Below are 13,474 nucleotides of genomic sequence, written 5' to 3'. Positions count from 1 at the left end.
GGTTCAGAAATCCAGAATTCAACTAAATGTGGAATTGCTGGAATTTTTATGAATCAGATGTTCAAGTGTTGGTGCCAACTGCCAAGCCTTTACTGTTCTGTACCAATGTCAGTCAATGTTTGAATCAATTGAAATATATATATTAGAATCAAAAAGAAAATTTGCAGAATGAAGGAAGACAAAGAATGTGGTATGAAAAGTATCAAGTAATTGGAGGAGTAAATCAACCTTTCTGAGAGAGATATGAAAATTGTAATGTTCCTTTTTTAGGAAGTATTTATAGAAATTATGGAACCTGAACATAGTTGCAAGGTTTTGAGTTTGTTCTGAAACCAACTTATCATGCTATTCCTGACTTGAACATCAACTGAAACTTCCTTTTAAACTGAGTTTTCAGGAAGTGGCAGAGTATTTAAATTTTAGATTCTATAAATTGCATAGCTTCACTTTACTGCTGGGAATTAGAGGTTGCTGTAATATTTGACAGCAAGGATACAATCTATAAAGGACCAGAAGCAGAATGAAGCTGAATTCTATTGAAGTTTTGATGAATGAAGATGAATTCACTTTGAATATTAGATTCTGATTCTGAGGTTGAGAAGTCAGATTTCCAATTCTGTTCAGTAAGTTTGATAGTAGAAAAGGAAATGAAGAAAGACAGAGTGTGCCATTTTGTGGATTGTTTGTGCAAAAATAATGATTGAAGCTTTAGGACAATCCATGGTTCCTTTTGTTCCTTTATTTTGCCATTAGAAATTATAGATTCTTAAGTTGTTTTGCTAAAACTGGAATTTGGAAAACCAGAATTCAGCAATTGTTTTTATTTACATGGGTGCCACGAGCTGCTGAGCAGAAGGAAGCCAATGAAAGGAGGAGCTTTCAGTTCGAGAAATCTAACTAATTAGATACATGCTGATTGAATTCTGTTGCTTTTGTTACTGTTGTTAACCTGAAATTCTGAATTCTTTAATTCCAAATCCAGGAATGAACCAGCTCAGCAGACCTATACTTACTGCAGAGAAAGGAAGAAAAAAAAATGAGCTGGAAGCATTAGTTGGTGGTTGAATTCTTTATGATTGAAGCTGAAGTTACATTGGAATTGCATTTCCGAAACTTAAGACTGGAATTCTGGATTTCTGGAAGCATTAGCTAGTGGATGCAGTCTTATGGAATCTGTAAAAATGAGACCTGAAAGTAGATGTTCAGTGAAAGTTTAAGAGGAATACATTGTTTTCTTATTTGTTTTTTATCAGCATTGTAATTGCCAAGGAAATGAAGATTACTTGAATCAATTTCTTAAGCTTACTGGAACTGCAGATTGTTGAAGATTGCTGATTTTTCTAGCTGCATTACAGTGCTGAATTCAAAGTAAATCTTTGAGAGGTCATTTGGATATGGTACATTGGCTGTTGGGATAGAAAACAGTAAAGAGGAAGATGGAAAAGTGGAAATAGCAATAGATAGTGTGAATTTTGCACAATTTGAATATGCAAGTTGCTGAAATTAAAATCTGCAGAATGGAAACAATAGAGAACAGTGGTTAAAGAATATCAAGTAAATTGGATACATGTGGTGTTTCATTGCCTGAGACGGTCAAAAGTTTAAGTGTGGGGGAGGAAACTCTTTCCCATTACATGATGTGAGATTGTTAAGCTTCCAAATGCTGGAATTTAAGTGGAAAAATGGAAAAACAGTGAGAGAAAAAGTTGAAAAATGACACATCAAAAGAGTATCAAGTGTGGAGATAGAGTATCAAGATTCTACATTTGCATTCAAATTGAAGGGGAGGTTAGCTTGATACTTTGAAGTGGTAATGACAAATGGTATTCATCTCTTTTTACATCAAATTGGTCAACTCATCAAGTATATTCCTCCAATACTCTCATCTTCTCATTTTCTTTATGAAAATTCTTTTCTTTTGCCATTTCATTCACTTTAATTGTTCTTTTTGATTCCATTTCAATTCTTGTTGATAATCCTTTTGATTCGTGTATGCTATGTTTATAGTGGTAGAGAATTAGAAAATAAGCAAGCTTATGGTAGTGAAATGTTGTGAGTTGCATTGAGTGAGCTCCACTTGTACATGTTTGAGTGTGAGGGCTAGAATAGGTAAATACCTTGTGAGATTGCAACTTGCTTAATTTTTCAATTGAATTGAAACTACCATACCTACTAATTATTGTTTAAATTGTATTCATGATTGTTTGTGATCTTTAATATGATCTTAGTTAAATTCTTTTTACTATCTTCTAGGTATTGATAGGGGAATTTGTGTGGAGATGATTTTTAATTTTCTTGACTTGAACGGGACGTCCAAGATTAAGTGTGGGGGATTTGATAATCATGATTTTGGCTATATTATCTTGATTCATAATGCATGTTTTTAATGATATTTTCATAGCTTAGAGTCATAATTACTCTACATTTCATAATGTCATTCTATCTTGGACTTAATTACAAATTAGCCTATTTTCATGGTATTTGATGCTAATATTTGTTTATTATTTTGTAGGCATCAAAAGGGGCGTGTACCCGATCAGATCAGGCCACATTTGGGCTCAAATCAAGGGCTAATCAAGTCGATCAAGCCTTGGAGTGTTTTGGACCATCCATTGAAGATCAAGCAAATCTGAGCCATCCGTTAAGGATCTGGTCCATCCAAGCTACGAGGAAGCACATCACAGCCGTAGATGAAGATCAAAGGGTTTTGATCCAGATCTGAGTTCATACAGCCATTGATCAAGCCAGAATTAATCTAGACCGTTCATCAAAGATTGGACAGATCTGAACCATCCAATGAAGATCTGGTCTATCCGACCTAAGGGAGAGTAGATCCAGACCATACATAAAGATCAGTACCTCCGGATCAGATTTTGGATGACTTTCCACCGTTGATCAGGAGCCAAGTCGATCACAGCCGTCCGATCAGATGAGGAGAGGTTTAAATCCCGCGAGAAGCTACAGTGCACAGCTGGGCTCGGTCGCGATTTTCTTCTACAGTGTCTTTGTCTTCTTCGCGTGATCCGTAGCTCCCGTTCTCCACTTCAGATCCAGATGTTAGCGTTCTTCACCGGCAAAGATTCCTGAGCTCCGGTGTTCATCGTCCGAGGGTACAGAGAGCGGCAGAGGCGTTCCCAGTCCGCGAGTTGATTTTGATTCACATTCGGATCACAGGCAAGAGGCGTTCCCAGATCTGTGATCTCCATCAGCATCGGAGCTCGAGGGTGTTCCCAGAAGCTTCCGATCGCATTCCCGATTGCCACTCCATCAGCATCTCTACCCGATCTGATCAATCGGTTGAGTGAAGCATCTTCCAGATTCAACCTCTGTTTTCTTCGTGCGATGTGGATTCCGCTTGGGTGTGAACTAGAAGGGCGTTCTCTGAGGCTAGATCATCCGGATAGATTAGTTGGAAGCTCAAGATTCAAAACCATTTGCCGAAGAGCGTTCTCAACGGCAATTCTGTAGTGACAGCAGGGAGAAGAAGGTTTGCGGCAAGGATCTGTTGTTTGTGGAACATTTAGGGTTTTACTTTTCTTGCAATTAGTTTGAATTCTTACGAACATGCTTAGATCACCATATTTGATTTATTAGATTTGCAATTTCATCTTTGTTTCGGTTTAGTTTGCAATTCAGTACTGTTCTCTGTTTGTTTGCTTGACCCTCTGATTTCTTGCTAAATTTTGCAATCTGGAACTTGTTTAGCTACTAACAAAGTTTGCAATCTGATTTTGATACTTAGCATTTGCCATCTGATTTCTTTGAACCATAGCAATCTGAGTTTAGTCTAACTTCTGGATTAGTTACTTAACTAGTTTGTGTTTTGAATTAGATGTTCTTATTATCAAGAGTTTGTTTTGTGTTAGTTACTTATCCGTAGCATATGTCATGACTGTGATTTAGTTTGCATGATGGATGTTTAATTTGCACTCTTGAATGTTGCCTTTGTTCAACTTTATTTTGTTGGAGCTCTTGAGTTTGGTTACTACTATGAGTGTGAATTGAAGATGTGGAAATTGACTCATTTGATTCAATGAAGCATTAGCATCAGAATTTAATTGTAATAAGCTTAATGAGATGCAAGAGAATGATGTTTAGATGATATTTACCTTCTTTCAATTCTATTCTTGATTTTAATGGATGAATTCAAATTGTTATGTGAATCAAATGGAATTGATATACGAATCTTGTTGATGTAATAATTTGATTGGAACTAATTCTAAAATGCGCACACATACTAGTTATCCTTGGAAAAATACGACTTGGGACTCCTTACTACACGTATTTTATTTAGTTAATTGAGTTCCAATCTTTATTAATTTGATGTGCCAAGTGACATGCAAAAAGGCTAACACCACAACACTATGTTGCTCTATCTATAACTGAGTCGGAGTATATAGCAATAGGAGAGTGTGTCGTACAACTACTATGGATGATGCACACTTTAAAAGATTTTAATTTAAACATAACAAATGTAAAAGTATTAATTGATAATATTACCTCAATTAATTTAACAAAAAATCATCTGCATCATTCAAGAATTAAACATATAGAAATTAGACATCACTTTATCAGAGATGTCAGTAAAGGAGATATTGAACTCAAATACATTGAGTCCAAGTTTAATTTAGCTGACATATTTACCAAAGCCCTCTCTGAAAATGAGTTTAGCAATCTATGTCGGAAGCTAGGAATGTGTTTAATAGAATAGGATTCTTAAAATTGTTTTAAAAAATGATTATTTTTAACTTCTAGGATAAAACTTTTATATGTTCAAAAATTTCCTATTTTTAGAATTTCAAAATTAGTTTTAGCCTTAGATTAGGTCAATCCCTTAGGAAGCATGCTCCTATAGATCTAAGGTTTAAGCATCTCACCAACACACTAGAACTACCTTGTTTGTGATTATTAAACATAGAAAGGGGTGAGATGCATAGGCAAATTGTCTGGACTTAAGATGCTTATATCAGTGCATCTATATAAGTCTGGGTGTTAAATACAAAACAAATATCAATCAGGTTAATATATTCAATTTATCAAACACTAACTGATTACAGTTGACTTAACCTGACTAATCAAATGAAAGCTGCTATCCTCTGATAGTTAGTAAGTAATTAATTGGTTAAACAGTTTTTGTTATGTCTAGTAAGGGGGAGGATTAACTATTTTAATACTTATTTTGAAATTAGTTTTTGAAAAATATTTCCTTAAAAATTGAATCTTATCAGCTTTGAAAATTGGACTTTACTTAGTTTTGAAAATTAGATTTTACAAACTTTTAAAATTTAGATTTTCCAAAGTTAGTTTTGAAAATTAGATTTCACGTAGTTTTGAAAATTGGATTTTACAAACCTAAGTTTGAAAATTGAATTTATCCACTTAGTGTTGATTTTATAAACTTGGTTTTGATAATCTTACTTTTGTAAAGTCAGTATACTTGAAAATTAGCCTTTATGTTCGAAAAGTGTTTTAAATTTACAAGCTTGAAAATAAGGTTAATTTTGCAAAGTTTATATTTAAACTTACTCTAAAGTTTACAGAGTTATCTTTCTAAAATTTCTAAACTTAGCTATTTTTGAAAAAGAATTTTTAAAGCAAAATTTTTTTATGTTAGACTCCTCCAAGTCAATCTGACTTTAGTTCAAACTCGTTATTACATTTTCTTTTACTTCTTTAATCGCTTATTTTTTCTGTGTTATTTTTGATAAATGTCAAAGGGGGAGGGTTAAAAACCTTATAATTTCTTGCTTTACTTACATATTTTTCAGTAACTTAACCCAGGTTGTCATTGCATCAAAAAGGGGGAGATTGTTGGTGCGGTTAACACTAACGGTCTAACTCAAGTTTTGATGAATGACAAAGTAGGTTAAGTTAGGTTCATTGTGACCTAACACTTTGACCAAGTGTGAAGGAGAAGCTCAGACAGGTCGACAAGCAGACTGGATGTCTAGTACAAAGCCCAGCTAGGTCGACGGGTCGACCGGATAGCTGGCACGAAGTCCAGACGGGTTGAAGGGCTGACTGGACGTCTGACACGAAGTCCAGATGGGTTGAAGGGCTGACTGGACGTCTGGCATGAAGTTTATACGAGTTGAAGGGCTGACTAGACGTCTGGCAGGTAAGTTAAGGTAAGTCACTGGAGGGGAGTGACTGTGAGGGCGCGTTCCCGGGAAGAGAACTTAGGCGCCAATCCAACTTAGAACCATTTTGGAACTCTAAGTTGAGATCTTGATTAGATTCCGGTCTCAGTGAGATGGAATCTAATTAATTCTCTGCTTATTTATTATAACTGTGCTAACACCTTATTTTGTAAGGTAATATTATTTGTATTTTACCTCGGACTCACTCTTTCTTGCAGGAGAAGGACTTTCTGGAGAAGAGTGGTCTGGGCGCCCGGAATGCAAATATTATCTACTTGTCACTTCGCCACGTGGAGCTTCATGGTTGGCTGGGCTACGTCACACTCCAGGCACCCGGAAGGGATCCGGGTTCCCGGAGCCTCCTATATAAGGAGGATGCACCCTAGAGCAAAGAACATCTCACAACAAAGCCTTCCAAAGCTTGCTCTGACGTGCTGTACTCCTACGACGCTGAAGCTTCTCTGACACTGCGCTATTTCCTTTCTTTCTTAATTATTGTCGATATTTAATCTTCTTAAACATTCTTGTACTTTCAATTTGTAAAACCTTATTCGAATTGCTAGTGGATTGCCCAACGAAAGCACTCGACGAGTGCGGGACTTGGAGTAGGAGTCGACCAAGGCTCCGAACCAAGTAAAAAATTACTTGTGTTAGCATTGTTCCAATTTCGATTTTTCCGTTGCGTACTCGATCTTCCTTTTGAATTTTTAAATCGATATTCCCCCCCCCCCCCCCCCCCCCTCTATCGACTTTCATGATCCAACACTTTATCACATAGGTGATCCCTCGAAAGTAGTCATCTACTTTTGTTGGTTATTAAAAGTCTCGTGCTTAACTTCCATCCTTTGCTGATTTATTGGGTCGTTCCCCCATAATGTGTCTACTCAGTGCAGATTAGTTATCCCTTTGAACTTAGTTCTTGGGATCTCCAGTCAGCATAGGTTAGGTGTCCTCTGCACTGATCGTTGACAATGACATCAAGCTCATTCCTCGTGATGAGCTTGCAACTAACTCTCGATTTAACCCTTTGGTTAGCGGATCCGCTAGGTTATCCTTTGACCTCATATAGTCAACAGTGATAACTCCAGTTGAGAGTAGTTGACTAGTTACCCATGGTATTATGTCTACGACGTATATGTCTAGACTTATTATTATACAGATGGCTCTGTACCAGACCAATTACCAATTGACTATCGCAATATATGCAAATTGCTGGCACAGGTTTCGATCATCATGGAATATCTTCTAAGAATTATCATAGTCATGCAGCCTCTTCACCAATTTGTCAAGAGCTACAAACTCAGATTCCATCGTGGATCTAATTATTACGATTTGCTTAGAAGATTTTCAGGAATGGCTGCACCTCCTAGAGTGAATGCATATCCACTCGTAGACTTAGAGTCTTTTATGTCAGATATCCAACTTGCATCGTTGTATCCTTCGATCATAGCAGGATATCTCATATAGTGTAGACCATATTCATGAGTATATCTTAAGTATCTCAATACTTTTGTTATCCCTTTTCAGTGCTCAACACCGGATTATTCGTGTATCTACTCAGTTTACTTACTGCGCAGGCCAAGTCTAATCGTGTACAACTTATCAGGTACATCAAACTTCCAATCACTCGAGAGTACTCTAGTTGAGAGATACTTTCACCTCGATTTTTCGATAGATGTTGACTCGTATCTATCGATGTTCGTGCCAACACAGTATCACCCTTGGTGAATTTCTCAAGAATTTTATCCATGTAATGGGATTGACTAAGAACAAGTTCTTTTGTTGTTCTAAGAATTTTGATTCCTAAAATCATATCAGCTAGGCCTATGTCTTTCATGTCAAATCTTGAGTTCAACATATCTTTAGTGGATTTGATTATCTTATCATTACTCTCAAAGATAAGTATGTCATCTACATATATGTACAAGATGACATAGTCACTCTCTGTGGCTTTCATGTAGACACATTTATCACATTCATTAATCTTGAATTCACATTCCTTCATAGCATTATCAAATTTTTCATGCCACTGCTTTGGTGTTTGTTTCAAGTCATATAATGACTTCACTAATCTACATACCTTATTTTTTTTATTCTAGCACAGAAACCCCCTTAGGTTGCTCCATGTAGATTTCCTTTTCTAAATCTCTATTTAGAAAGGCAGTCTTTACATCTATCTGATGTATTTCGAGATTCCATAGAGGGACAATAACCAACAATACTTTAATGGAAGTTATTCTCGATATCGGAGAATACGTATCAAAGTAATGAAGGTCTTTTTGTTATCGGTATCCTTTGATTACCAATCTGGCCTTATACTTATCAATTGTGTCATCTAATTTCATTTTATTCTTGAAGATCCACTTGCAACCTAATGGTTTACTTCCCAAAGGAAGATCCACAAGTTCTTAAGTGTGATTTTGCAAGATAGAGTCTATCTCTGATGCAATTACCTCTCGCCAGTGAAGTCCATCAGAAGAGCCTACAACTTCTGAGTAACTTCGGGGCTCACTTTCCAACATGAAAGTGATAAAATCCGATCCATAGGATTTTTCTACCCGAGCTATTTTGCTCCGTCTAAGCTCAACCTCCACTGGTTCCTCATCATCATCTTTACCTTATGTTTCATATGCCCGCTTTGAGAAGCTAGCATCCTCTCAGGTCTTATACGGAAACACATGCTCGAAGAACGAGGCATTTCTCGATTTTATTATCGAGTTCTTGTGTATCTTCGGTATTTGTGATTCATACACAACAAACCGATAAGCACTACTGTTCTGTGCATATCCAATAAATACACAATCAACAGTCTTTGGTCCTATCTTAATCATTTTCGGATCATGTACCAAAACTTTGGCAAGACACCCCCACATTCATAAATATTTGTAGGACGGTTGTCTTCCATTTCATAACTCGTAAGGGCTCTTATCTATTTTCTTCCGGGGCACCTTATTTAAAAGGTAATTAGCTATTAACACAACTTCCCTCACATGAACTCTGGCAATCCAGAGCTCAGTAGAAGAGCATTCATCATCTCCTTTATAGTTTGATTCTTCCGCTCAGCAACTCCATTTTGCTGAGGAGTATAAGGAGTTGTTGTTTCGTGTCTGATCTCATGTTCAACACACAACTCAGCAAACGGTGATACATATTCACCTCCTAGATCTCTTTGAACCACCTTAATCTTTCTATTAAGCTGGTTTTCCACCTCATTTTTGTAGAGAGTAAATTTCTCTATAGTTTCATCCTTACTTTTAAGAAAATACACATAACAGTATTTTATGTTATTATCTACAAAAGTGATGAAGTACTTATTACCACCACGTGTTGGTGTACCTTTGAGGTCGCACACGTCGGTGTGGATTAGACCAAGTAGTTCGTTACCTTTTTCAATATGTTGAAAAGATGACCTTGTCATTTTTTCTTCAATACAAATCTCACACTTGTGTTTTGAGTCAAGGTAGAGAATGTAGGTATGCTTTGCATATTTATTAATCTACGCAACACATCATAGTTAACATGTCCTAGTCTACTATGCCACAAACATGAAGAGTTAAGCATATAAGTGGAAGAGCTTTCATTTTTATTTATCTTAGGCCTAATGGTGATTACATTGAGTTTGAATAGCTCATCAAATACATAGTCTCTGCCTACAAACATTCCATTCTTGGATAATACAACTCTGTCCGACTCAAAAATAATGCGAAAGACATGCTTGCTTAATAATGATCCGGACACTAGATTCTTCCGAATCTCCGGAACATATAACACATTGTTCAGAGTAAGATCCCTGCCCGAGGTCATCTTCAACACCACCTTTCCTTGGCCCATGATGTCCGAGGTTGCTGAGTTTCCCATGAACAGTTTGTCTCCAGTGACTTCTTCGAAGTTGTGGAGTAGCTCCTTGTTGCAGCACACATGTTTGGTGGCTCCAGTATCGATCCACCATTGTCGTGGGTTTAAACAGACCAGGTTCAGTTCTAAGACCACTACACAGAGGTCATCCATTTTTGATCCCTCATTCAGGTTGGCCTCCTGCTTCTTCTTTGGCTTCCTGCACTCCGAAGATTTGTAACCTACTTTGTCACAGTTGAAGCACTTCCTAGAGAACTTCTTCTTGTTAATGCCTCCTCTGGGTCCCATCTTGAAAGATTTGGGGTTCTTCCATTTCTTGCTTTGACCATTCTCGACCACGTTGGCTTTCACAGTAACCTGAGAGAATAGTTTCCTCTCTGAACTCTTGTTGTCTTATTCGATGCAAAGTCTAACAATAAGTTCCTCTGCATTCATCTCCTTTCGCCTATGCTTCAGGTAGTTCTTGAAGTCCTTCTAGCCTAGAGGCAGCTTCTCAATGATAGTAGCCACCTGGAAGGTTTCACTCAGAACCATCCATTTTGAGTGGATCTCGTGCAAGATCACTTGAAGCTCTTGGACTTGGCTGATCACCGTCTTGGAGTCAACCATCTTGTAATCCAGGAATTGGCCCACGATGAACTTCTTGGCCCCTGCATCCTTCGTATTGTACTTCTTGTCTAGGGACTCCCACAGCTCTTTAGCCGTTATACACAGCGTACAGCGAGTCGGCAAGGCAGTTGAGGATGTAGTCTCGGCAAAGGAACTCAGAATGAGTCTATGCCTCCACTACACTGATGGTTTATGCATCAGCATCCTCAGCACGCTTGGTAGGGTCCTCGGTTAAGAACCAAGCTAGATTGAGCGTGGTCAGGTAGAAGAGCATCTTCTGCAGTCACCTCTTGAAGTTTAGTCTACTGAACTTCTTTGATTTTTTTTCCCATGACTGATTGGCACAGTTCCAATCGGGGCGGAGGGGGCCTACACGTGTTGAGTCTATTGCACCTCAACATTATTTTCTGTAACCATCTCAACAAAATCTAATCTGTTTCAAGATTGTTGGATAATTTGTTGCCAAATATATTGGAGAATTAACTGAATTAAAATTACACAAAATTAATTCTAACTTATCTGTCGAGATGACCTGAGCAGATAATCTCAGGTTGCTAGTGGGACTGGTGTAGGGGATCAGTGATCGACTAGAGGGGGGTTGGATAGCTAGGTCACCCCCAACTATGATTTATTCTCTACAAAAGATTAGTGCGTAGCGGAAATACGAAAACTAAAACAATGAAAGCAAACAAGAGAGAATACAAAATCTAACATGATTCCTTTACGTAGTTCGGAGATTACTTACTCCTACTCCACGGCTTGTCTTTGAGATGGACAAACCCTTGATCCTTCGATGGATCAGTCCTCGACAATCTTTGGCTAGATCTTACTCCTTCTTGGTGGAGTACAACCTCTCACAAAGCTCTCTTCCTCTTACAAGATAGAACATAGGTTTGGAGAGGAAGAGTGGACTTGGAAGCTTTGGGCAAAGACTTAGGAGTTATTCAACAAGAATGAGTAACCTCCTTCATGTCTCAAAGCTCCTCTTTTATAAGTGGAAAGAGTTGATCAACAAATCAACTCAACCCGACATCAGTCGATTGATGTGACCGTTGGACACAGCCAATGACACTCTGCAAAATCCGCGATCCTGCCAACGACTATGTACCAGTCGACTGGTCCCAAGACCAGTCCATTGATCCCTGTAGCCGACAAGCACAGAAGCATTCTTTGCTCTTTATGAATTTGGACCAGTCAACTGGTCCAAGTACCAGTCGACTGGTACCTTACATTCACTCCCCCTCATCTTTTCCGGAGTTACCTTTGAAGCCCTCTTCCTTGGCCTTCATCCCTCAGATGTACCCGAGCCCGCGACTCCTTCCGTGTCATCCTTCATGTTACCTTGAAGTTCGCTTCCCTCGGCTCCACTCCATTGCTCCTCGTCCGGCGGTCCCTCGAATGTCTTCGACACTATCCTTCACCGACTCAAGGATCAGAGCTCTTAGATGAGCTTCCCAAACTTGGCCGCACCAAGTTCCTCATGTGTGTTTCACCAAGTCCTGCATGACTCAAACATACATATCAAATCAATATGAAAGTCTAACTTAAACTCTTTGACACACACATCAAAATCATGATCATACCGATTAAACTTGGGTCGATTGCACCAACAACTAGTTCTGCTAAGCTTCCGGTGGTCCGAGTCACATAGTCGATGCAGTGCATAGCAGAATCGTGAGTCGATCATCGAATCGGAAAGAGAATTCATCGAGTAAGATGCCGAGGCCTGCGCTCAACGCAATTTCCTTGAAACATATTCGCCCTACCTCCGGCTATTCTTCGAGGTTCTCTCGGGTCGTCTATTTCCCAGGATACAACGGTAAAACCACGAATATAATCAAACACTGGTTATTCATGGTGAACTAATAATGCGCCTGAGTGCTATCACGAGTAGTTCAGTTGAGCAGCAGTAGACTGAGAGTTTTGTGGGAGACCACGGGTGGACAGAGATTCGCTCCCTGCTCTTCCTCTCGCTTTCTCTTTCGCTTATCTTCCACTCTACTCTTTGCTCAAGATCCAACCTCCTTATATAGGAGCTCTCACCTTGCCTGTAAAATATCGGAAAAATGAGAAATAATGATAAGGGAATTTTTCAGAATTTTTAAAAAAATTTCGAGAAATTTTTGGAGCTCGTATGGACGAGTTTACGGGGATAAAAGCGGGTTCCGGAAAAGCCTGTTTAGGCTACCCCATTTAAGCGAGGAAAAGTTGAATTTATTTATTTCCTTGCTTTTCTTTTTTTTTCTTCTTTGTTTTTCGTCGAAATTTTCTCCTCTCCCCGCGCGCCCAACACCGCCGAACCCAAGCCCTAACCGGCGCCGCGGCGGTTCCTGCTTCCGATCCTTTTCTCCCCTTTTCTTCTTCTCTTCTCCTTTTTCCTCCCCGGAGCCTGCCCAAGCGCCGGCGAGCGCGAGCCACTGCCGGTCGAGCCATCGCCTATGCCCTAGCAACCTCTGTCGATCTCCTTTCTTCCCCTCTGCTCCTCATCATCCTCCGCGAGCAGATGTTCGGCCAAAAGGGGGAGCAATTGATCCCTATTTCCGATCTACGCCCTTCTCCTGTTCCTGATCTGCTCTCATCACCGGCGTAGATGCATTTTGAGCCATTCCATTTGTGGCTAAGTTCCATCAATCCATGCCCCAACTTACCTCATTGACGTTGTGCCCTAGTTTTGCTTGCCACAATGCCGATCATCGATTGTTGATGTCGGCATTCCAGGGGGGGCTGGTCGTCAACAGTGAGGCTCTTCCACCATCGTGGGTCGTCGTCTGCCCTAATGGTGAGTAGCTCCATCAGATCATTGGTGAGGTATAAGCATCCGATCGTTGCTCCTTTGTTGGTTTAGCTTCCTTTCAAGATTATCCTCTTTG

This window comes from Zingiber officinale, chromosome 6A, assembly GCF_018446385.1.
Source record: "Zingiber officinale cultivar Zhangliang chromosome 6A, Zo_v1.1, whole genome shotgun sequence".
In the NCBI taxonomy this organism is placed as follows: Eukaryota; Viridiplantae; Streptophyta; class Magnoliopsida; order Zingiberales; family Zingiberaceae; genus Zingiber; species Zingiber officinale.
The sequence above is the reverse complement of the archived record's forward strand: the minus strand, read 5'-3'. Positions refer to the sequence as shown.